The sequence below is a fragment of the Sus scrofa genome, chromosome 2, assembly GCF_000003025.6.
Source record: "Sus scrofa isolate TJ Tabasco breed Duroc chromosome 2, Sscrofa11.1, whole genome shotgun sequence".
Taxonomy (NCBI): Eukaryota; Metazoa; Chordata; class Mammalia; order Artiodactyla; family Suidae; genus Sus; species Sus scrofa.
The window spans coordinates 119186827-119213384 of record NC_010444.4 but is presented as its reverse complement, the minus strand read 5'-3'; the positions used below and the strand labels follow the sequence as shown (position 1 = coordinate 119213384).

The 26558-nt window shown below is 38.7% G+C and overlaps 1 long non-coding RNA gene across 1 annotated transcript in view; it reads left to right on the top strand.

The window, feature by feature from the left end:
- LOC110259442 overlaps positions 1-26558 on the top strand; it is a 132810-nt gene that overhangs the window by 90252 nt on the left and 16000 nt on the right. Inside the window, exon 3 of the long non-coding RNA XR_002341852.1 lies at positions 2755-2864. This is a non-coding gene — a long non-coding RNA (uncharacterized LOC110259442). The remainder of the gene's footprint in view (positions 1-2754; positions 2865-26558) is intronic.

Below are 26558 nucleotides of genomic sequence, written 5' to 3'. Positions count from 1 at the left end.
TAGAGGTTAAGTTGATGTAATGAAAAATTAACTCACATTTCCTGCCCATTTGAGAATATGGATTGAGAGATACATGCTTAGGATGTAAAAGATAATGTTTATTTTAGTCGTCAGTAGGGCAGCTAACAAAGTCCCAGATAACAATAGCTTAAAGAATGCATCAATGCACTTTTCTCTTGTATCTGAACATAGGCAGTACCGGCCAGATATTATGGCTTCACAATATTGAGCACCCAGCTTCCCTCTGTCTTATTGCTCTGCCATCCTCAATGCTCTTTTCCCAAATTATGACCTGAGCTGGTTATTGTGGTTCTCTCATTATCGTAACCATGTTCTAGCTGGTGTCAAGGGCAGTAATGCAGAGGGCACAACCTGTAAGTTGCAAGGGTCACTTTGTCTCTCAACCCATTGATCAGAACATAGTCGTGTGGCCCAGATAGCTGCAAGAGAGGCTGAGAAAGGGACACTTGAGCTAGTCAGCCATGTGTCAAGCTAAAATTGTCGGGGGGTGGGGAATATCAACTAGAGGACAAAAGAGAGAACATATTTGGGAGACAATCAGCCATGTCTGGCACTTGGTGCTGTGAGGGCCTTGGGGATTTGGATGAGGTATTTTGAAGGAAGTGTGGAGAGCATGAGGTATCCTTTGGGGATGAGGACTGAATTTCTGCTAACCTGTGGGTGGGCCCTCCATCCCCTGGGCCATGTAATCTCTGACTTCCTGAGTGAGCTCATGTCTGGCCCTACGCTAATGGCTTCTGCGCTTCAGTGCTAAGTGCTGGAAGCACAAAAAAGGCTGCTCTCAAGTTCATGTGCTTCAGTTAAATTTTGGTAGCTTCTAGATAATGGATATGTTTTATTGATATTGTTAATAATACGCTCATACAACGGTAACTTACAACTCTATAACTATGAGTATAACTTCAATGGCCTGCTCACGTCTGTGATCGGCTTTGATCTTCACAGACTTATGATAAATAAAACAAGTGGTAGGTTCTCCCTGTCTGCTCAGGTTTCACATCTGTCAGCACATTGCAATTTTGCTCTTTTTCCAGTTATGACTTTTGGAGCTTCCTGTAGATGGCTTTCCTTCCCTTCCTTTCAACCTCTTCCCTGGTTCTAGCCAACTTCCTCTGGGTCCTCTCTGAAGTCTTCTGAACACACACAACTTATATTCTATGCTTTCCCCTTTTCTTTGTTTCCCCACTGTTCTCCCTTCCTATCCTTTCTGCCCTGGTGTCTTTCCAATGCTGCCATTTCTCTAAAGCAAGTCCTGTACGAGTCGTTCTTTCCAGGGAACATAGACTGACTCTTGTTCTGTACCTCCTGTTCATCTCAATCATTTTCTCTGTTTGTCTCGGCCTTGTCCTCTCCTGTCCAACTGTAGTCTTATTTCTACCCACTTCTCCTTCCTGAAGCACCCTTAACTGCCACTCTTTCTTTTACTGTACTAGGAAGTACCCCTATGTCTTAATGGGTGTCCATAACTGGATGTAGTTATCTGGTTGATTCCTTCGTGCTTGCTTCTTGGAGGCGGCCTGGGGTGTACCTACTTTTTGACTGTAATCTGAGCTTGATTTGGGACTCTATGCATGATGTAGTTTCTCATTTTTCTCCTTGGGGTACCCCAAAGCTCCTGTTCACAACAGCCTCCTACTGCCATCCGCCTTGAGAGCTGCCTTTCAGAACTGGTAAAGCTTTCATCAGGAGCGTCTCCTTTGATAATATTCCCTCTGCTGCCATTTCACTTCCAGCCCACTGGTCCACTTACTCGCTCACCCTTTATCTGATGAGAGCAGCACTCTCCTTCTTCTGGGCCACTGTTCTCTGGTCTTCAGGGTGCTGGGGCTGTGTTCCTTCTCTGAGAGAGACTACACTTTAAATCTTCCCATTTCAATGAGTCAGAAATTCTAAGCAACTGGACCTGTACAAAGTAATGTAAAACATTAACCTCTTTGCTTCTGCCCACTGCCTGATCTATTCTGGGCCTCAGAACTGCTGTAGCTCACTGCCTTGGAGAGAGAGGATGTGATACTGAATGGTGAAATGTCTGCAGACCTAACTGGGCTACTTGTACACAGTGGGGATAGGGTGGAGTCCTGACCTTTTTTTTTTTTTTTTTAAATTAAATGATAGTTGATTTACAATGTTGTGTCAATTCCTACTGTGCAGCAAAATGACCCACTCATACATATATATATATATATACATTCTTTTTCTCATACCATCTCGTATCATGTTCTATCCCAAGAGATTGGACATAGTTCCCCGTGCCGTACAGTAGGAGCTCATTGCTTATCCATTCTAAAAGTAATAGTTTTATTTTTTTCCCTCACAGCAGAAATGTGGATCCGTGGCTGTCTTAAGTCACTGTGCACTTATGTGGTTTTAGATATTGTGGGACAATTTTTCTATTGATTCTTTTATACTAACATAAAAAATCATGTAGGAATTCATAAAAGAAAAACTTCAGGTAAGAGATATTTAGGCAGCACTATTTCCTCTGCTTGTTGAATATATGTGGCCCATTTTCTGGGAAAAGGTGTTAGGATTTTACTGACTACTTAGGAGGATTACTGCTCATGCTCAGTCTGCTAATCTTCTGTTTCCTATCAGAAGAAAGTGTCAGGATGGGTGGGAGTTCTGGTTCTGGTAGGGAAACATCCAGGGAATATCCACCAAGAGCCATCATGTCACATGTTCATATATATATTTGGCCAATTAATTAACTGTATTGTCATTATCTCTTTACAGCTGTGCCTCCCTCCCTGAATTGTGAATTGCTTGCAAGAAGTAATATTGTGTTGTACTCTGTGAATAGCAATTATTGGAATTTAACAAGTACTTAATGAATGGATAGATAGGTAAGTAAAGAAGAAACTGGAGTCAAGAAGGTAATAAGCTGTGGTCATGGGCTGTCTGTTAACCTCTCTGGGCCTTGCTTATTTTGCGTGTAAATTGAGGATGTTGGTAAAGCAGAAGAGAGTCAAGAGGGCTGGATGTGGCAGTGGGTACTTCTGAGAAGGGACTTTTTCACAGGGGAAAGTTAAAGAAGTGAGAGACAAAGCCTGGGGAGACTTGTCCTTCCTACTGAAGGATCAGGAGAGACAACAAGTCATAGGGTACCCGACACCCCTCACTGTGTGGCGAAGGCAGAAGAATTGAAACGCTGACAGCTGTATACAGACAGCTCTCAGGTTTCTTGTAATTGGCAAGGGAGATCATCTAAAAATTTCTCACACACCTGCTGACAGGGCAAGAGAAAGAACTGAAGGAGCCTCCAGGATGTGGGGAAGCCTCTCATCGGGATGTGGGGTAGGGGCGTGCAGCATCATGGCTAGCATGGAGAATGTGGCTGCCCAGGGACCATCTGGGCTGTGCATGGCTCTGCAATGACAGTGGGGGACAGGTGCCAGTCAGTTATTAGAAGGAACTAGGACGCTATAGTAGATATCAGTGTAGACAGATGAGACCATGACCAAAGGTCATTTCCCATTCTCTGATGCTAAGTATCACAGTCTCGCCCTTTCTTTGTCCTTGCAATTTAACTGTAATCCCAGGGATAAGGGTTAAGAAAACCCTGACTGGTTTGATTTTACCCAGAAGTACCTGGTGGGAGTTTTTGCCAAAAGACGTAATGAAAAGTTTGATATAGAAAGTTAGGTCATATATAGAAAATAAAGTTGCATTTTGGCACACTTGAGTTTTGTGGATTGAGATTCTGTGCCTCCTACTTATATGAAATGCTAATGCAGCCAGGAGCACCGAGCACTGATGGCAGATTCCAGGTGGTGACTTAGAAATGCAGGGGCGAGAGTGGGGATTTATCTTGGCTGTGGTTCTCCATGCATGGATTTTTGGGTTTCATTTCGGGATTCTGATAATGTCCCTTCAGCCAACCCGTAATCAGGATTTTATTTTTCTTTCTTGTTCTCATTTATAATGTCCATAATTTACATATATTTGCATTTTAATTTTTCTAACTGAAAGAATTGAATATGCCATCTCTGCATACCACTGGAGCAGAAACAAATCAAACTTCAATGTAGGAATAAAGGTCACTGTTGACATACTCTTTTCAAGCCCCAAATTATTTTCTGTGTTCTGGGTGTACTTTTCCTTTTTGGTACTTGAATCAAGTAATCCCATTTTATTTTTGCTTTTCCTTATGTTGATGAAGGAATCTGGACAAGCAGCCTAGGCCAGGTCCTTCATTTAACAGATGAAGCAAGGGGGCTGCAGAAGTGACTTATCCAGGACCAGGAGTCATGGTTAGTTGGAAATAGAGGTGGTTTTAGAACCCGGTCCTGTGAAGCCAGTGCTTTTCTCTTTATATCCTTTTCTTACCCAGAGGTAGCTTCCTACCTTTAAGATGCTAATTTTTAGATCATATCTATGGTAAAAGCATTAAAGCTTTGTCTTTTTGTTGTAGTTCAAAAAATGTAACAGGTAAAAATATCGGTGACTTCGAAGTACAAGTGCAACTAATGTAGGCTGGTGTATGTTGAGGGTGTGGAAAGGTGGGGAAAGGGTTAATAGGCTAATATCTTCATGTTCCAAGTGAGGATCAAAGGCTCATGTCAAAAGTTAATAGAATAGTAGGTTTAAGTAAAATATGCAAGGTAGCTTTTAATAACTCTTAAAATCTTTGTCTATCAATCTATCTCTACCTATATCTATATCTGTATATTCTTGTAAGTTGCTTAGAAAAGTAGAAAAAGTATTAAACTAGGAAAAAATTGTTTTCTAAGTTGTGAAGTTAATAGTTTAATAATGATAAATCAAGAAGAGTGGGTTTGCATATTGCCCAGAGTTATGAAAGTAAAAACTATATGAGCAAAGAACCAAAACAGAAACAGCTAAGGTGATGCTTGGGTTGGGGATGGTGGTGGGGAAAGTAGAGATGGGGAGTGGATGTGGGGATTTTGGCTTTTCAGTACAAACACTTCCCTATTATTTTGCATGTTTCCTGACATGTATTGCTTTGACAAAAAGTATATGTATTTTATATTTTGATCGGTATTTGCCAATATTCCCTTTGAAAAGACTGAACAATTTACACTTCACAGAGTAGAAAAATAGACTACTTCTCCCTATGTACCTGGATCAAAAGTGCACATTTGCTATTGATCGATTTTCGCTATTTCATGCTTACTTTTTAAAAATCTTTTATGTGCACAAGAAACAAATATGTTGAATGCTTGGAGCTTGCTTGCTAATTATGATGTTTGACTCCTCTGTATCTTTAATAATAGCATATTTGATTAAACTATAAATCACTTAAAGAGGTATTAAAATATTGAAGATCAATGTGGATTTGTTAATGTCTTCTCATGAGTCTGGCAGCAATTCCTTTGTATATTTAGATGCTATGCTACTAGGCAAACACAAATATAGAATTGTTATGTTCTCTTTGTGGCCTGCTTGTTTTATCATTGTATGGTGACTCTCTTCATAGTAAGTCAGGTACATTTGGCTTAAATAGTTAGCAATCTCATTACCTTATTTAGATTAAATTCCCCCCAACAGAGGGTGAGAGGGATAAAGGAATGAGAGCCATGAAAACATGCCCTGCAGACTTAACTACAGAGAGCATGATCAACCAAGAATGTTCACTGCTGTTCTCTGAAAAGCACTGTTGCACTTTCATGGAAGCCATGCTTCCCAAAGCCTGCTCCCCCTAGTGACTGAGCATGATGAGGAGGCTTTGGCCGGCTCATTTCTGGGAGACACGGAACTTCTTAGACAGCCGGCTTTGGTTTAAGGACCCCCAGACAGGCTTGGACACTTTCATCCAAGCTTTCTTCCCTCTTTCCTTCCCTCAGGAGTCAGACTTGTGTAGTAGTTCAATGGCACTTCCAGCTTTGCCCACGTCCCTCCCATTTCCTTCATAAATGCCTTGCACATTTAATCCTGTCTTGGTATCTCCTTTTCAGAGGACATGGATTAATGTAGGATGGGCTGCTGGTTTTTTAAATTAGCAGCTTGATGGTTTCATCAAGGAACATGATTCCCTTCATTTCTCACTCTGCTATCCCCAGTGTGGTGTTCTGCTCTCAGGCCAGCTCCCTTCATGGTCACTGTGGTCAATGCAGGCCACATATTTGCACATAATATCCAGAGGGAGGAAGGGATCACATTTTTCAGTGATCTCTTTAATCCTGAGAAAATCTTTCCCAGATGCTCTCCAGCAGCTTTTCTTTACTTCTTGACGCCTAGAAAGGGGGGATTGAGTGTCTACTGCTCAATCACTGGCAGGTGAAAAAGATCTCAGTGATTGGCAGACACAAATCACTGTTACCCCCTGAGTTGGGGATGAGATCAAATTCTTCTAAGTCCCATAGTAGAAATTTAAGTAACTCAAAAAGGGCGGGTTCTATCAGGAAGAAAGGAAAAATGGATATTGGGTAGGCTCATCACTGTCTATTATGTTTAATAACACTTTTATCTATTTCATCATACATCAGTGTCACCTTTCTTTCTTTTTTTTTTTTTTTTTTTTTGTCTTTTTGCCATTTCTTGGGCCACTTCCGAGGCATATGGAGGTTCCTAGGCTAGGGGTCGAATCAGAGCTGTAGCCACCGGCCTACGCCAGAGCCACAGCAAGGCGGGATCAGAGCCGTGTCTGCTACCTACACCACAGCTCACGGCAACGCCGGATCCTTAACCCACTGAGCAAGGGCAGGGATCGAACCTGCAACCTCATGGTTCCTAGTCGGATTCATTAACCACTGTGCCATGACAGGAACTCCCACCTTTCTTTGTTAGTTTTTGCTGGCATATCTTTTCCTATTTCTTTACTCTCAGTATTGCTGTATCATTTTATTTTAGTTGTCTCTGTTGTAGACAGTGTATGGCTGTATTTTAGTTTTATTCATTCTCTCCATCCCCTCATTCCAGTCTGAAAGTCTTTTAGTTAGTACAATTGGTACATTTATACTTATTAGAATTATTGATATAAGCATCTATTTCTGCTTTCTTTTTATTGTGATTTTTTTTTCATTTTCTTACCCTTCACCCCTTTTCTGGACTTAATTTTTTTTTTTTTTTTTAAGGGCCACACCTGCAGCACATGGAGGTTCCTAGGCTAAGGGTTGAATCAGAGCTGCAGCTGCCGGTCTACATGACAGCCACAGCAGTGCCAGATCCAAGCAGTCTGTGACCTACACCACAGCTCATGGCAATGCCAGATCCTTAACCCACTGAGTGATGCCTGGGATCAAACCTGAGTCCTCGTGGATACTAGTCGGTTTCATTACTGCTGAGCCATGATAGGAACTCCTTAAAAATAAATTTGTTATTTTAAAAAATTCAAGTATATAAAAGTAGAATAAACTCCCATATTCTTCTCGCATACACTTTGCCACATATACCTTATTTAGCTTTTCTCTCTCTTTTTATTGTAGGATTTTAAAACAAATCACAGATATCATATTTCACCTTAAATATTTAAGTATGACTGGCTTAATGTGACTGGTTCTATTTATTTTCCCCTTTCCCTATAACTGTTTGAAATTATATTCATATTCTTTTTGTTTTAAACATCCATGGTCAGTCGCTATAGCCACCGTTCTTTCAAACAAAGCACAGACTTTAAAATTAACTTCCTTCCTTACACTTTACCCTTATTTAGTAGTTTAGTTCTGTCGTGGTGAATAGTTATGCTAGACTCAGCTGTACTGTGATGAATAAATCCTGAGTTCTTAGTTGTTAAAATAAAGATGTTTTCTTGCTTACAGCCCAGTCTCATATGGATTGGGAAACTCTACTCAAAGCTGGATGTTAGGGAACCAGCCTCCTTCCACTTTGTAGCTCTGACATCCAAATATGTGACCTCTGAAGTTCTGGTGAGGGGAAAAAAGAGCTAGAGGATTTGGAATGCTTTTAAGGGCTAGGACCTTAGATTCCACCCACTTTCCATTTCATTGTCCTGACTCAATTATGTAGATTCCAAGCTCTTTAAGATGGTGACTGAAAAATGCAACCTCTGTATTTTTTAGAAAATGTCTGTATAGTATATCAACTCTTCCTTAAAATTAACTCTTTTACTTAGAACTTTATTATTTTCTTACTATTTGTATTAGCATATTGAGCTGCCATAAACAATATAAAAGGCTGGGTGCCTTAAACAGAAATTTATTTCTAATAGTTCCGGAAGCTGGGGCATCCAAGAGCAAGGTGCCAATAAAGTAGATTTATTCTGAGGCCTCGTCTCTTGGCTTGTAAGTGACCATCACTTCACTCTGTGCTCATGTGGCCTTTCTTTGTGAGTGGAAAGAAAAAAGCATTCTGGTTTCTTTTCTTCATCTTTTATAGGATTAGGGTCCCACTGTTAAATGGTCTCATTTAACTTCGATCATCTCCTTATGAAGTCTGTCTCTAAACACAATCACATTGCAGGCTGGGCCTTCAACATCTGAATATTGGAGTCCACAATTTAGTCCATAATATCACTATTGCTTGAAACAGGAACATGACCAAAGAAGCAATCATTCCTTTTTAGAGATTTATCCAAATGCTGATGAAGAAAGAGTGGTCTCTGCATCAAACATAAGAGATACATAAAATTGGATCTGCCAGGGGGTCATGGTTGCTACCACATGGGTAAGGCCTGATCAAATGAAGTCAAGTGAGTGAAAAAGTGAATGAAAGATGAAGTCAATTAAGAGGAAAATTGAATGGAAAAAAGTGGACAATATCATAAAAAACTTTAGTTGTAACTGAAGTTAGATTTAGTCTCTGTATTTCTCAGTTGTGTTAGCCAATATATTTCATATTGTATTAGTCAATATGTTTTTGCTTAGCATCTCTAACACTTGCAATGGGAGAATCCTGAAAATACAGTCCTGTCAAGTAGATACCAGCAATACAGGTAAATGTAAGCCCAGAGAGTCAGACAATTTACTGGTTGACACTTTGTTGGGTCACATGACATTATGGGGCGTCATCAATGTATTGTCTGCTGTTTATGCCTCAGGCTTTCCTTTATAATAGTAAACCATAACTGAACTCCACCACAGCATTCTGGGCTACAGTGGATTAGGTACCTTCTGAAAAAGAGAATTAGGGAACTGGACTTGGGAGAAAGATTGAAAACATTTTTGTTCTTTTTGGCTGCATCCCCCTTTCTATATCTTCTATGAATAAGGAAGTTTTAACGGCTAGAATTGGAAAATTCTGACTCAAAACAATTTGCCAATCAGAGGATTTATTATCTCCTATATTTGCTTCAGGTGTAGGAGAAAGCAGTGGCTCAGTAATGTCATCAAAGACCCAGGTTCTTCTGTCTGTCCATCTTGCTGGTCTTAGTTTTGCATTAATCCCAAGATTGTTTCTAATAATACCTCAGGGTGACCTTCATGTTACTGGAGCTCCTTACTTGCCTCTCCATGTCCACCTGCCTACCCTGGACCAGTAGCAGTGGACAGGAAATACCATTCTCTTTTTGACTTAAATGAATCAGGAGCTGAGTTTAGTGTGCATGAGGATACATCATGACTGGTTTTAGTGTTGGGTCTCTGAATTCCTCAGTTCTCCCTACGGCACGTGGTGGGAAGGAGTGGATAGTTGTATAAAACTGAGAAATAAAATTGTTATTAAGGAAAAAGAACACAATGAATGTTGAGTTGTGACAAGCAGCGTCTATTATGTAGTTTGTTGTGGCAGTGAAAGAAGAGAGCTGGATTTATCTGTGAATTCTTTGGAGGGGCTTAGTATTATCTTTTTAAAATATATTTTTTATTATGGTATAGTTGATTTACAGTGTGTGTCAGTTTCAGCTGTACAGCATAGTGACCCAGTCATTCATATATGTGTGTGTGTGTGTGTGTGTGTATGCACACATACGTACATTGACATGCACACACATTCTTCTTCTCATATTATTTTCCACTATGGTCTATTCAAGAGACTGGATATAGTTCCCTGTGCTCTATAGCAGGATGTCATTGCTTCTCCATTTTAAATGTAAAAGTTTACATTTATTAACCCCAAACTCCCCGTCCATCCCATTCCCCCATGGCAACAAGTCTGTTCTCTATGTCTGTGAGTCTGTTTCTGTTTTGTAGATAGGTTGGAACTATCATATGACTCAGCAATCTCACTCCTAGGCATATATCTGACAAATACATGTGCCCCTATGTTCATTGCAGCATTATCTTTTTTTTTTTTTTTTTTTGTCCTCTTAGGGCTGCACCTGCAGCATATGGAGGTTCCCAGACTAGAGGCTGAATCAAAGCTGTAGCTGCTGCCCTACACCATAGTCACAGCGTTGTAGGATCTAAGCCATGTCTGCGACCTATACCACAGCTTACAGCAACACCAGATCCTTAACCCACTGGGCGAGGCCAGGGATTGAACCTGCAACCTCATGGTTACTAGTCAGGTTGTTAACTGCTGAGCCATGACAGGAACTCCCATTGCAGTATTACTTGCTTCCAAGACCTTTTCCTACAAGCGGTAGTATATCACTCTGATAGTTCCCATGACAACATAAAATCAGGTGAGTCATCACGATTTGTACTTGTATAGGGCAAAGGAAGAACATGATGCCAAATTCGTTTTTTAGTTTGTTAGTGAATATATCAAGTCTCAAATCTTAATTTGGCGACACAGAATGAATTGCACAAGAGCTAATGATACTATAGAAAGGGAAACATTTAAACCTGTCTTTGGATGACTTTGGAAATGCAAGGCAGCTTCCGAACTTAGGGAATAATGGGGGAGACAAGGCAAGACATTCTGATTGGATAGGCCTGGAATTGTAGTGAAAATTTTAGGAAGTTACTTAAGATAGTATGAAAACTGAACAGTTTGTATATTAACTGCATGAGTAGAAAAATACATGAGAAAAAGAAGTGCAGTATTTACTGGATACCTGAACTTCAATATACTTTTAGTTGTGGGCATCCCTTCCCCCAAATTAGAGAAAGTGTTAGACTCATAATGAGTATGAAGCAGCTGTTCCATCAAGCTGTTTTCCAAATGGGCTTTCACCATTATTGTTGTTGTTAGAGAGAGAAGTGATTTTAGTGTGAATGTGAAAATGAATTAATGTTGCCTGTCAGGAAACAAAACCGGTGCCAGGAGATCAGCTTATGCACAGCTGAAATATTGAAACAGAAAACTCTGGGAAATCAGAGAGCTAAAAAGACAATGATCCCAAATTCACAGTAGTCTTGGAACATAGAAGTCAGTGTTCCATCCTACAGATGAAAGCAGCTTCAGATAAGGCACTTTTGTCACCATATCCAGACAAATTGGGAAAATAATGATGACACTGATGATAAGATTGTCTCACTTCTAGTCTGAACACATTGATAGAAAAATATCGTTCCTTGACTGTTTGAGTCAATCTGGGACAGGCTTACAACATTGAACAAATAAAAATGCAGGATATTTACCTAAATTTGAATTTCAGATAAACAATGAATGATTTGGAGGAATAAGTATGTCCTAAATATTGCATGGGGCGTGGTTGATACCTAAAAGTTACTCACTGTCCATCTGAAGTTCAAATTTACTGTTTGCCCTGTGGCAACTCCAATTTGAGATAACTAACAATCTTATCTTGATTCCCAGAATATAACTTTATGGTTGCTTTGAACTCTTCCCTGAAATGCAGAGTGGACTCTTACTAATCCTTCATGGCAGATTATATGTCCCATCCCACATTGTCTTTGAGAATTGGAGTCTGGGTGGACTTTGTAACTGCCTTGACAGAGTGTGGTGGGAGTGACATTATTTGATTCCTGAAGCTGGATTATTAAAAGTAGGACAATTTCCAGTAGGTTTTCTTTTTCTCAGTACACATGCCTCGAGAGCCCTGGCTGACATTATGAAGTTTGGTACCCTAAAGCCACCCAGCTGGAGAGATGGTGTAGAGAGGCCACATAGAGACAGAGAAGATACCTAAGGAATCCAGGTATTCCAGCCCCAACTATTCACATCTCTGTTTAGATAACCCCAGCTTTGATATGATCCAGTTTCAACCGCTGTTTGATTGCAACTCACTTAAGAGTGAGCTCAACTTCCCCGCCAAGCAACTCCCAAATTTTTGACCCATGGAAACATGAGAGTTAATAAATGATTATTGTTGTTTTAATCCATTATGTTTTGGATTGATTAATTACAGAACCATGGATAACTAATATACATTAGTTTTTGGGAAGAATGACACTCCTTTCTAGGTTAACATCTTTTATAGCTGTCTTTTAAAATAAGCAGCTTGCAGAGTTCCCTGGTGGTGCAGTGGGTTAAGGATCTGGCATTGTCATTGTAGCAGTTAGGGTCTCTGCTGAAGTGCTGGGACTATCCCTGGTCTGGATATCCCTGGTCTATCCCTGGAACTTCTGCATGCTGTAGGTAGGCATGGCCCGAAAAAAAAGTAGCTTTGTGTTTAGGTATGTGGACATAGTAGTACGCCTAAATCTTTATTTAGTTCAGGATTTCCACTATTCTCTTCATCAATCTTTTTTAAAAGTCCAAACAATGAGGTTAATACTGTGGGAAAATTGAATTGTCCATGAGGGGGAAAAAAAAAACAAATAAAAAACTTAGTCCCAGTATTAAAAAATGAAATATATGCACTGATACAGGAGACCTGGGTTTTCTTGGCTTTGACATTAAGTAGCTATTGGGCTTTGAACACATATTCTCTAAAACTCATATCTGTAAAGTGAGGTATTATCCTAGATATAAGGAATGGCATACACACAGCATGGAAGCTACTCTTTTCCCTAGCAGGCATCCCTAATACATTGCAGCACTCTTTCCACAGGAAATTACCTTAGGGTTCTTCTCAAGCAGAATGCCAAGCAGTCAGGAGCAGTCAGTCACCGTTGGGAATAATGATAAAAATCACTTTTTGCATCCCAGACCTTGAACATGTCTACTATTACTTCCAGTGTTAAAATTTAATCTCTCTATAATGTAAGTTCTTAAAGCGTTCCTGCAGTGTCTGCTGAAGTCATGTGAGCAATATCTAAACACTCCAAGGGCAACATTAATTGACTTACTTCAAGTGTTACACAGATACGTATGTATTGTGATGGGTAGAGGGATGAAAAAGAGTTTCTTAAGGAAAGAGAGGAGACACACAAATAACTCTGATTAAGAGAGCTTTATCACCATGATTCAAATTAGACTGATTTAGTCCTGACTGTTAGGTGAGATGACTTGGCTGTGGCCTTGAGGACAATGTAAGAAAAAAAGTGGTGATGTCTCTCAGGAGTAATTTGTTCACATTTGACCCAAGTATGCCTTAAGGATCCAGCTGTATAGCAGCTCCACATACATCTCCAATTCTGGAAGAAGTCAATTGTCAACTCCTTTCAACCCCCTACATCTGGGCATAATTCCCGAGAATTCATAATCCTCTTTAGTAGTGCTGACAGCTCCCATCTCTTACTCGTTCCTCACATGATTCTCTGCTTTTATTTTAAACCTTCTTTCAACTATATTACTATTTGCTTACTTTCCCTCCCTAAGTTTGGAAATCTTCCTTCAAGGCCACCACCAATCCCATTTTCACATTCCTCTTATTTGATCATTAACCATTTGTAAATTTTTCCCTATATCTGGACTATGTTTTCAAAAATTTTCTCTGAGCATGTGGTGAGAAATATTTTTTTTTCAAACTAAATGAGGTTTCATTTTTTTTAATATACTGGTTTTTATTTTTTCCATTATAGCTGGTTTACAGTGTTCTGTCAGTTTTTTACTGTTCAGTGTAGTGACCCAGTTACACATACATGTATATGTTCTTTTTTCTCACATTATCATGCTCCATCATAAGTGACTAGACATAGTCCCAGGGCTATACAGCAGGATCTCATTGCTAATCCATTCCAAAGGCAATAGTTTACATCTATTAACCCCAAATACCACTCCTTCCCCCTCCCCCGTGACAACCACAAGTCTGTTCTCCAAGTCCATGATTTTCTTTCTGTAGTACGGTTCATTTGTGCTGTATATTGGATTCCAGCTATAAGTGATATCATATGGTATTTGTCTTTCTCTTGCTGACTTACTTCATTCAGTATGAGAGTCTCTGTTCATCCATGTTGCTGCAAATGGCATTATTTTGTTCTTTTTATGGCCTAGTAGTATTCCATTGTGTCTACATACCTCATCTGCCTAATATAATCATCTGTCAATGGACATTTGGGTTGTTTCCATGTCTTGGGTGTTGTGAATAGAGCTGCAGTAAGCACATGGGTGCATATGTCTTTTTCAAGGAAAGTTTTGTCTAGATATATGCCCAAGAGTTGGATTGCTGGGTCATATGGTATTTCTTGTATAGATTTCTAAGGTACCTCCATGCTGTTCTCCATAGTGGTTGTACCAGTTTACATTCCCACCACCAGGCAGGAGGGTTCCCTTTTCTCCACACCCTCGCCAGCGTTTGTTATTTGTGACTTATTAATGATGGCCATTCTGACTGGCGTGAGGTGGTATCTCATGGTAGTTTTGATTTGCATTTCTCTAATAATCAGTGATTTGAGCATTTTTCATGTGCTTGTTGGCCATCTGTATATCTTCCTTGGAGAAATGTCTGTTCAAGTCTTTTGCCAAATTTTTATGTATAACAGATTTAAAACCACTATACATACTTTTAAGTACACATATTTGCTATAAAATTTCCCTACAATTTTTTGGACTCTTGTAACTATATAGCACAGGACTCCCATTTTAATATCATCCATACTGTCACATATTAAATACTGATGTCTTTAATAACTCCCCATATCTGAGCCAAATAATAAAGTAACTGATCTGAGTAAGCAGAAGAGAGAAGTTCATTTCCGGCTGGGAGAATTGGAGAAAGAACTCCTGACCTTGAAGAACAGATAGGAAATCAGAAGACAGAAGTATAAAGGTGTGGGGATGGTGGGACATTCCAGACTGAGGAAAAAGCAGGAGCAAGGCATGAAGATACAAAGCTAGGAGAGAGAAGTATATTTTTGTTTGCAGAGTAGTCATCATTAAAGTATAATAAGAGAGACAGTGAAGAGTCCATATGTCAGAGGCCCTTATTATCTGGATTGGTTTTTTAAGTAATTGAAGGCTAGTCCTGCTTCACTTGGTTTTGAGGAGTGGGTGATGCATTTGCAAATGGTCCCTGGTGCTTAGTCTCTGTTCTATTTTTGGAAATTAAGGTTTGGAAAGGATGGCTCCCCTGTCTCTCTCCAGACTTTTCTGTGGAGAGAATTGTGGCAAAGGCAGATATTTGAAGTGGTAAAGATTCACTGTGCATTTAAATGACCATTTTAACAATCTGGTTGGAATTCTTTCTTTTCCCACTGTAGACATCCCCTAAACCTCTAACTGTTGATCCTTTTAGTGTACACTTAAGCACAAATGTATAAATTTGACTTCCTAGGAGCCACCAGAGAAGTAACACAGATTTCCACACAAGACTTGGTCTAGCAGTCATTGTTCCTTCATTCATCCATCAGGAAATGTTTATTGAACATCTACAAGGTACAAGGCAGTGAACTGGATATAGACTTGTATATAACATAGGATATCCTTTGCCTTTTGGGGATGAACTCCTGTGAACCCCATATTAGGTGTAATCCATCAGGAGAGATTGACATGCAATAGAACACATTATGACGAATGCCAAGAAGGCAATTAACAGGTTGTAAATATAAAGACTACAGGGGAAGGAATTGGGAGCTTTGATCAAGCTGACATGCTCTAGCCAATACCAACCTCAAACCTTAGCAATAAGAGACAGCATCTTTTTAGTCAGTATATTGCATAGATTGTAACACTTAACCCCCAAACTCTCAGTGGTTTCACAGAATAGAATTTTATTTCTTTTTCATGTAAGATTCAAAGTGGGTGTTTATGATCGACTGGTGGCTCTCCTCCAAGAGGTGAAGTAGGGATCTGACTCGTTTCTTGTGGCTCTGTCCCTTTCAATGTCTGACTTCTAAGGTCTCTGTGTTCATCAGCTCAAGCCTTAAGAGAAATGAACCCAGTAGATTCAAAGTGCAAAAGACTTGGAAGTGGAAAAAATTCTTTCTTCCTCATTCTTTGGCCTTATATGCCTGGACAGGATGCTGGGAAGTATAATATGACTGTGTGTATAGAAAGAAGAGGAAACAGCTTTGATGACCAGCATATGTATATACTTCTAGTGTGAAACATTATCAAACAGATCATGTATTAGGCCATAAAGGAAACTTAAACCAATGTAAAAAAGGGAAAAAATCACACAATCTGTATTCTCTGTCTCCAACACAATCAAAGTAGACATTCTCAACAAAATTAGGTCCTATCCCCAAAAATCTTTATAAAAACCCTTTAAAATGATTTTTGGTTTATGAGATTATAAAAATAAAATGACCAAGTATTTAAAAATGAACAATACTGAATGCAGTATATCTAAAATTTTTTGCTTTGGGATATGATCAAATGGTAAGCAGAAGAAAATGTTTAACATATATTAGCAAATGAGAGAAATAGAAATTAGTTGAACCGTGTTCAATGTAAGAAGTTAGAGAAAGCAAAATAAATTAGAAAAAATGTTTTTAGTAATATTTTCATTTTTCTCTTATAGTTGGTTTACAGTGTTGTGTCAGTTTTCTGCTGTACAGCAAAGTGACCCAGTCTCTCTCTCTCACACACACACATACATACATTATTTTTCTCACATTATCCTCTTCTTGCTCCATCACAAGTGACTAGATATAGTTCTCAGTGCTATACAGCAGGATCTTATTGCTTATCCATTCCAAATGCAGTGGTTTGCATCTATTAACCCCAGATTCCCAGTCCATCCTACTCCTTTCCCCTCCCTCTCCCCCTTGGCAACCACAAGTCTGTTTCTCCAAGTCCATGATTTTCTTTTCTGTGGAAAGGTTCATTTGTGCCATATATTAGATTCCGGATATAAGTGATATCATATGGTATTTGTCTTTCCCTTTCTGACTTCACTTAGTATGAGAGCCTCTAGTTCCATCCATGTTCCTCCAAATGGCATTGTTTTATTCTTTTTCATGGTTGCGTAGTATTCCGTTGTGTATATATGCCACATCTTCTTTATTTTTATTTTATTTTTTTTGTCTTTTTGCCATTTCTTGGGCCACTCCCGTGGCATATGGAGATTCCCAGGCTAGGGGTCGAATCAGAGCTGTAGCCACTGGCCTACACCAGAGCCACAGAAATGTGGGATCTGAGCCGTGTCTGCAACCTACACCACAGCTCATGGCAACACCGGATCCTTAACCCACTGGGCGAGGCCAGGGACCGAACCTGCAACCTCATGGTTCCTAGTCGGATTCGTTAACCACTGTGCCACAAGGGGAACTCCATGCCACATCTTCTTAATCCCTTCATCTGTCGATGGACATTTAGGTTGCTTCCATGTCTTGGTTATTGTGAATAGTGCTGCAATGAATATACAGTGCATTTGTCTTTTTCAAGGAACGTTTTATCTGGATATATGCCCAGAAGTGGAATTGCTGGGTCATATCAGATAAGGAGAAAAATAAAAACCAAACAGAATAGAAAACAGATGCAAAAACAAATTCACAGGAGCAGATCAGTAACAACAAAAAACCCAGCCAGTTACTTTCTTTAGTTTTTTTTTTTTTTAATATAGAAAATAGAGAGATGACACAAATATAACAACAATAAGGATATAAAGGGGACATAATTATTGGGAAGTTCCTGTCGTGGCGCAGTGGTTAACGAATCCGACTAGGAACCATGAGGTTGCAGGTTCAGTCCCTGCCCTTGCTCAGTGGGTTAAGGATCCGGCGTTGCCCTGAGCTGTGGTGTAGGTTGCAGACGCAGCTCGGATCCCGCGTTGCTGTGGCTCTGGCATAGGCCGGTGGCTACAGCTCCGATTAGACCCCTAGCCTGGGAACCTCTATATGCCGCAGGAGCGGCCCAAAGAAATAGCAAAAAGAAAAAAAAAAAAAAAAAAAAAAAAAAGGACATAATTATAGATATAACAAAAATTTTTTAAAAATTACAAGTATGTATAATATTACCAATAAATTTGAACATTAAATAAATTAAAAATAGTTTTGAAAATACAAAATACTAAAATTGGATAAAGAAGTAGTAGAAAACCTAAGTATGAAATCAAAGATAGCATTTAAAATGTGTAATATCTTCTTAAGGCTCAGGCAGCTTCAAAAGTCTTCCAAAACTTCAAGGTGAGGATAGTCTTCATGTTCTAGAACAGAGAAAAACATGGCATGATACTCAACTTATTTGAGGAACCTAATACTTTATTTTACATAGGTATACAAATCTGAAATGAATTACTTACAAGCGTATCTTAGCAGTGAATTAAAAGACCAATGTACTGTGATCTACATAGCTGTTATTATAGTAATGGAAGAAGGTCCCACTTAAAAAATCTATTGATGTGATCACTCTATTAAAGAACTTACGAAGAAATATTAATTGACCATCTCTTTTATCACCTCACTAAGTGTGGAAAACATTTGGTAAGAATAATGATCCATTTAAACAAATACTAAGAAACTATGAGTAAATGAAACTTTTTTAAGTTGCTGCAGACCTTAAGGTCATGTGGTAACCTGCATGAATTTGGAACAGAAAAACATAAGAGTTGAAACCCTGGTGAAATTCAAATGAAGTTCAGAGTTTAGTTAGTAGTAACATACCAATTTTTTTCTTAGTTTTTACAGTTAATATTGGGGAAAATGAAATTGGCTGAGGGGTATGCAGGAGCTCTCTGAACTCTTTGTAACTTTTCTGTAAACCTAAAATCCAAAATAAAAATAATAAACAAAAACAATGAACCCATCTACTATAGAAACTGGACTTTGCTCACTTATAGAAGATAGTGCTTTTGAGTTAGGAACCTAGAAAACCACCTCAAATCTGAAAAACGAAGAGGAAAAAGCAGAATGAATGAGAAAAAATGAGAATCAGTCACCTCAGCTGATGACTGTTCCCCTGTTCAAACAAAGTAACCAAGAAGTGTAGGAGAACTATAAGGCATCTTTCCAAACTGATGAAATGTGCTTAAACAAGAATTGGGGGATTATGATAGCCTATCTTGAGTCAGAAATACAAATCTTAAAAACAGAAATAGTCAAAATCAAAGGAAGAAATGAAAAGAGAGTTGATTAAACTCATGAAAGAAATAGAAGAAAAAAGATCAAATCATCTCACAAATGAAGTATAAATTACAAGTTGCCCAAAGGAGAATAGACTCAAAAGGAAATTTAACGAGAAGCATTCAAGAAAGATGGAAAATAACAAGAGAATAAAAATGGGATAAAGCTAGAAGCAAAAAGGGTCAGAGAGGAAGTGGTACAAACAGCAGAAAAAGAAGAAATAACAAATGTTTGATTAAAGCCCTTGAAGGAGAAACAAAGTAACAAAACAAACTGACATCTAAACCTTAATTAAAGAAAACTTTTTAGAAATAAAAAAGATCTAGATCTGCATATTTAAAAAGCTCACTGGATATATGTAGACATTAACCCAGAAAAATTAACTCCAAGACATATCTGGAGTTCCCATCATAGCTCAGTGGTAATGAACCTGACTAGTATCCATAAGAATGCAGGTTCAATCCCTGACCTCGATCAGTGGGTTAAGGATCTGGCGTTGCTGTGAGCTGTGGTGTAGGTCGCAGATGTGGCTTGGATCCCGGTTGCTGAGGCTGTGGTGTGCGCTGGCAGCTACAGCTCTGATTTGACCTCTAACCCACCATATGTGGTGGGTGTGCCCCCCCAAAAGATGTAATTGAGAAAAAAAACTAGACTTAGAGGTGAAACAACCTCAAGGCATCCAGGCATAAGGATCAAATAACAAAAGCCAAGGAGTGAGACTGGCATCAAATTTCTCAAAAAACAAGGCATGTATGGAGCAGCATTTTCAACAGTGTGAAAATGTGAACTAAAAATTTACATTTAGCCAAGCTATCCTTCAAGTACCAAAGATTATTAGTAAACAACTTTAAATAGAGAGCAATGTAGGGAATTCCCATTATCTCCACTACTATTCAACAGTATACTGGAGATATTGACTAATGTAATCAGATAAGCAAAATCAGTGAGGGAATAAGTATTGGTAAAGGAGAAGTAAAACTATTTCAATTTTCCAACAATATCATTGCATACATGGAAAACCCTAAAGAATCAGTGTTAAAATTAACTCAATAAAAATGTAGTAAAGTGCCAGGTTACAAAATTAATATACAGGAAGAGCTGGTCTTCATATCCACACATATAAAAAATAAGTTAGAGGTTATAAAGGTAGAGAAAACCCAATATACAATAGGAACAGAGAAGACTAAATATCTGGAAGAAACGTGCAAACTTTATTTGAGGGAACTTCAACATCCTCTTGGAAAACTCAAGTGTCCTTGAACATAATGACAGACACACTGTAATCTTGAATAGGATGACTCTCTGAATTCATGTATAAGTTTAAAACAATCCTTATAGGAATACCAATGTTTTTTTCTGGAGCTAGACAGTTTCTAAATATCATTTGGAAAAACAAACATACACGAATATCTCATATCTCGGAAAGCAACAAAAAAGAAAAACCATGAGGGAAACTAATCTTATCAGACATTAAAGCATATATAAAGCCTCTGTAATTAAGGCAGCGTGATACTAGTACATAAATAAACAAATGGGAGTCGTGAAAGAACATTAAAAACTTCAGAAAAAGACTCAAGTATATAAAGAAATTAAGCATATGAGAATGGTGACCTCTCAAATGACCAAGTCAAAGAACTACTTTTTAATTAATAGTGCTTAACAAACTATTTACTCTTTTTGGAAAAAATAAAATTAGGTCATTCACTCACACCACACATGGAAATAAACTCCAAATGAATGCAAGTTTTAAGAAGAAAAAATGAAGCTATAACTTGGCTATAAGGGAAGATTTTCTAACTATGATTCAAAATCCAGAGGCTGTAAAAGAAAAAATTGATAAATTTCACCATAGAAATATAAAAATTGATATGTCAAAAGCACCATGAAGTCGAAAGCCATATGACAAACTGAAAAAAAAATATTTCAACATATGTTGTAGTTGAAGGGTAATATCGTATTAAATATAGAGCTCTGAAAAACTGAGAGAATAAATACAAAAATTTGATAGGAAAGTGAGCTATTAAATCAGATATTAAACTGATTTTTTAAATAAAAATCACCCTCAAATTAATGAAAAGCTCTACAACTTCAGTCATAATTATAGAAATGCAAATTAAAACTATACTGTGAATACCATTTCTCACCTTAACCTTATTTGTGAAAATTGAAAATGTATGACTAAAAATACTGTTGATGAGGCTGTAAGAAACAGCCACTTTCATATTGGTGAAAATGCACTCTGGTACATCCTATTTGGAATGGAATTGAGCAAAATCTAAGAAAATTATATGTGCACTTACTTACCTTCTGACTCAGCAATCCCACTTATAGAAATTTACCTGAAGACATACCTCCCCAGAGCTCAAAATACACATATGCATGTGGCTATTTATGACAGCATTAAAAAAATTTTAAATACAACTTAAGGAAACAACTTAAATATCCATATGTAGAAGAGTGATTGAGTAAATCAAATGAACTCCACACAATGGAGAGTTAATGGGGAGAATCTCTGTGAATAAAAGTATGAATGATTTCTGGGGGTATATTGTTAAGTGAAAAATATAAAAGGCAGAAGAGTATCTATAGTATGCTACCTTTCATGTAAAAAAGAGGAAATAAGATAATATCTGTGTATCTGCTCATTGGCACACACCAAAAAAATACTCACACACAAAAAACATAGGAAGGCCTGGTGAAACAGAACTGTATAGAGGATGAGAATGGGGTGGAAATATACCATATTTATTTTATATATAAAAATATATATATGTTTTTAAAATCTGAAATTATTTCAAAATAAACACTTAAAAATTCACACAAAACGCATTCTCTTTATAGTCAGAAATAAGTCAGTGGTGCCTGCCCTCTAATTGCTTTTATTACTGCCATTCTACTTTGTACTAGAAACCTTAATGTATGCAATAAGGACAACAAAATGGATAATATGAATTATATTGGAAAGAAGAAAAATCACATATATATGCAGATGTTGTGTTTTTCTAGGCAAACTGAAACAGAATCTGGTGACATGAGAATTGTACTTCCAAGAGAGTAAATCAAAATGAAGGTACAAAAACCCACAGCTTTCCTATACATGATTAACAAGTAGACCATATGAGGGAGTGGTCAAGATGCCAGGTGGAAGAAAACTGAGTGAACAGGAAGCAGGTTGTAAAGACTATGTGTACAGGCAGTTCTTTAGTGAATTTTGCATATGAAGACAAGCAGTGGCTGGCAGGGTATGTCAAGGAGGGTAGTTTTCTTGATTCTTCCTCCTCCTCCTCCTTGCTCTTGAAGGAGAACTATTGGAGCATTTTGTATACTACCGGAAATCCTCAGTAGAGGGAGAAAGAGTGACATTGCTGGATAATGATGGTAACCAAAGCCCTTGCGAAAACATTGGGATAATCTTAAAGAAGACTAAGTCATGTCCTTAATTGAAACAGAGGCATTTGGAGAAGATGTGTGCACGTGGCAAAGATTTGTAGATCTGGTGGTGTAACAATGAGGAAGCATCATCAAGTATGAGGCAAGGTCAACATCTGAGGCTGAGAGAGCGGAGTTGAAATTTGGGGAGACAGGTGAACATGTGAAAGAGTAATCTTAGAGAATCAGAACTCAAGTTTACTGTAGGAAAGAGTAGAATTTCTGGGGAGCTGAGAAATTTTTTTGCATGTGAGAATATGAATTTAAAGTGAAACCATGCTTCCTGGTTGTTTATTTAAATTTCTTTGGCAATATTATTTGGGTGCATGCACAGAAAGATGAATGGTTGCTTTGTGTCCAGAATGGGGTTTTTCCAGGTGGGTATGATGGAGGGAGAGAGGGGACAAGGAAATGCATGGTTGCATGGTGTTTGCCAACACCAATTATGGTATGACTGTAATGACGGAGCATGTCATCTAGGCTGAAAAAGGAGGAAAGTGAATGGAAGGTGAGGCTCTGGATAGAGAAAAATAATTACTGGACCAATGGGTTTTATGTCATAATGGGGTTGACACATTGAAAAATGGTAGTACTCAAAAAAAAAGAAAAGAAAAGAAAAATGGTGGTACTTAAGGAAGTGGGCTAGCAGGAGAGGAACCTGTCTAGAGAGTGAAATGTTTGCATTCATGATGTCTAAGTTGTACAGTTTCTGGTGATGACAAGATCCAATCATGGTTTGACCCTGAGAATAGGAGGCTGAAATAAAGTCATATCACAAAATAAGGAAGTCAAGAAATTGAGTGCCCTAGCATATCAGTGAGGCCCTCTTTTTGCGTGTTGTTAAAAATGATAAAAGGAGTTGGGATGCAAAGGACTTTGTAAGGCAGGAACAAGGTGGTATGTAAGTGGGATGACATAGAATAGCTTATAGAGTAGGGGCTTTGTAAGAGGATGGCAGGTGCAACAGAATGGACTTGGCATTGAGAAGCGGGAAGGACAACCTGCCCACTACGACATGAGACTTAAGAACAGCTTGTATCAGGAAGGCTACCCAGGGATGCTTTGTTCTCAAGAGAGAATCAGATTTCAATTAAATGAGAAGGTGGAAGAGTTATTCCAAGAAGAAATTCAGTATGTAGAATTGTTTGCTAATCATCAGCTTGAGTGAAAGGCTCTAGGACAAAGGGGATCAAAGGGAGATTGGTTCAGATGGGATAGACAGAACAGAATGAATGTAAGGGTTTCAGTAAAAGTAACTGGGGAGTGTTGTACTGGGATTTGAGTCAGGATAGGATTATCCTGATCTTTTTCTAAAAGGGCAGGAATTTGTTTCACTATAATTCAGTGCAAGAAATTTAATATTTATTTTTCTCTATTAAGTCATACTTGGCTCTGAGTCTTTAATTATCTGATAAGAAATTGAATTTTAGGCATGTTTGGTGGTCCCCTTTTACTTTCATGGGTTATATACAAAATGGAAGTTTTCTTATACTATGCAAGGTGTTGGGGAGGCCTTTCTGAACTCTCTAGTATAACTGTTGCTGATAAACTGATTATTGTCCAAATGGTGTTACATTTGAAGCCCGGTAGTTATTTGCTTAAAAGAGTCTATTTGTTTCACCCCAAGTTTACCTTCTGAAATGTGACCATGAACTTCTAGCTTGTATCTCCAGGTCCCATACCTGGGAATCCACACCTAGTTTTATGAGAAGGTACTAGGGACTTTTGGAGCTTTGAAAAGGTTTGGTGCACTGATCTATGCCACTGGCAGAACCTACCTTCCTTTCAATCCTTTGTATCTTCACAAAATACTTTGTACCATGAAGTTGAAGAAAACCTTTTTTTAACTGTTCCTTCCCATGTTCAAAGAATTTTAAAACAAATAGCTCCATTCTTTTCAAGAATTAAGTGTGGAAGATAAAAAAACATTGCTTGCCTACTGGGTAGAAGGAAGGGAAAAAACTGTATTTTTATTTTTATTTTTTTTTCACTTTGAAGCTATAGGGACATTTTTATTTTCTTTTGTTTGAAACAACTCAAGTTTATCATTTTAGAGTTCTGCTCAGAAGTCTTAAATGGGTCCAAAATCAAGTGTGGGCAGAGCTGCATTCTTTCTGCAGGTTCCAGGAAAGAATGTGCTCCTTGCATTTTCTGGCTGCTCCAAGCTGCCCTCATTCCTCAGCTTGTGCCCCTGACCAATCCAACCTCTGTTTTTGTGATCACCTTCCCTGATCTTGGCTCTCCTGCCTCCTCACACAAAGACCTTTGAGCTTAGGTTGGGCTCCTTTGGGTGATCCAGGATAATGTCCCCTTCTCAGCATCTTTAGCTGAATCATATTTGCAAAGTCCCTTTTGCCGAAGAAGGTGACATTCACAGATTTTGGGTATTAGGACAAGGACATCTTTGGGCCATCACTCTGCCAACCATCCTGCCATTATATAGTCAGCTGTATCTGGTCTACTCAAACCCATGGCCCTCCTCAGGCCCTGATTGTGCCTCTTTGGGAAGAGTCCATCAGCCACCTGACTGGTCTCCTTTGTCCATATGGCCCCCCTCCAATCCCTGTACACTGCAGCCAAGGCATTGCACCTAGAGTGTAGGGATGTTTCTTCAGTCATATTGTTCTCATACGTCTCTTGGAGTTGAGTGGGTACTCAGATCTTGTCCTGGGGTCTGATTACATCACCCATGACATGAAAACTTCCAGAGCAGCTAGTCCTTCTGCTTTTAAGAGCTCACATGACTAAATGGAGGGGTTCAGGGTGACGAGAGACACTGTTCCCTCAAATAGGCAGGGTGACCTGCTTCACTCTATGGCTCCCCATCACTTAGGAACTAGCACTACATGTGGAACTTGCAGTAACAGGAAAGACTTCCCCAAAACAGGACTCTGGGAGTTCTCCACCACTATGCAAATCACTTAACACCAAACAGTTGCTTTCACAGTCACAGTCATGGTGCCCAGAGTAATCGTTTCCGTTGCCACCATCGGGTGGGTGTGAGAGCTGGGCTCATTTTAAAACATATGACTAATGAGCATGTATCCGGGTGGTCCATCTGGTATTGATGGGGTTGATCTGAAATGATGGCAGTGCAGCTGAGACCCGGCAACTGACTGAGCTTTCATGACTTTCTGCTTGTGGGGGTTGGTGGTGGGAAGGAAAGGGTTTCCGTGTCTCCTGTTTCCCTTAGAATATCTTCCCTTTGAGAATATGTAGTTGAAAGATATCCAGGCAAATCAGTTACCGAATAAATTTGTCACCTTCTGTTCTCTGGAAAATACAAGTAAGGCAATACTCAAATGGTTTTCTGTGTAACCAGCCTGTGGTCACTCTGGGTGACACCATGTGCCCTTTGTATTGATTTCCCTTAGGAAGTAGCACGTGGGTGAGGAACCTCAACTCCCAGGGAAAATGGATTGAGGGCTACATTCATGGGAAGAAAGAAAAGTTCCATAATCCACCTGAAGAATTAAAAATAGGAGAAATAGGATAAATCTGATAAATGCAACTTATAGCACAAGTGTATTTTAATTCTCGGTTATAGAATTAGTTAAGTAAAAGAGGATAGATAGAAGTAATATACATAAAAGACAGAACCAGAGACAGCTAGAGAATGAGAGAGAAAAGTGAGAGGAAAGGCATTAAATTATAATTACACCACATACCCGTTATCATGGAATCTTATTTTGTTTATACTTCTTTTCCTTTGATTTTCACTTCCTTTTTGACCCATTTCTTCTTCTTCTTTTTTTTTTTTCTATTTTGCTTAGAGACCTAAATTTGACCAAAATCAACTTTTTTTTTTTTTTTTTGCTTTTAGGTCTGCACCTGTGGCATATGGAGGTTCCCAGACTAGGGGTTCAATCAGAACTGCAGCTGGGCTGGCCTACATCACAGACAAAGCAATGAGGGATCTGAAGATCAGAAGTCCAACACAGGTCTTAGGCTAAAACATTGATGCCTGAGCTAAAGTTGAGGTGTTGGTGGGTCTGCATATGTATATATATATATATA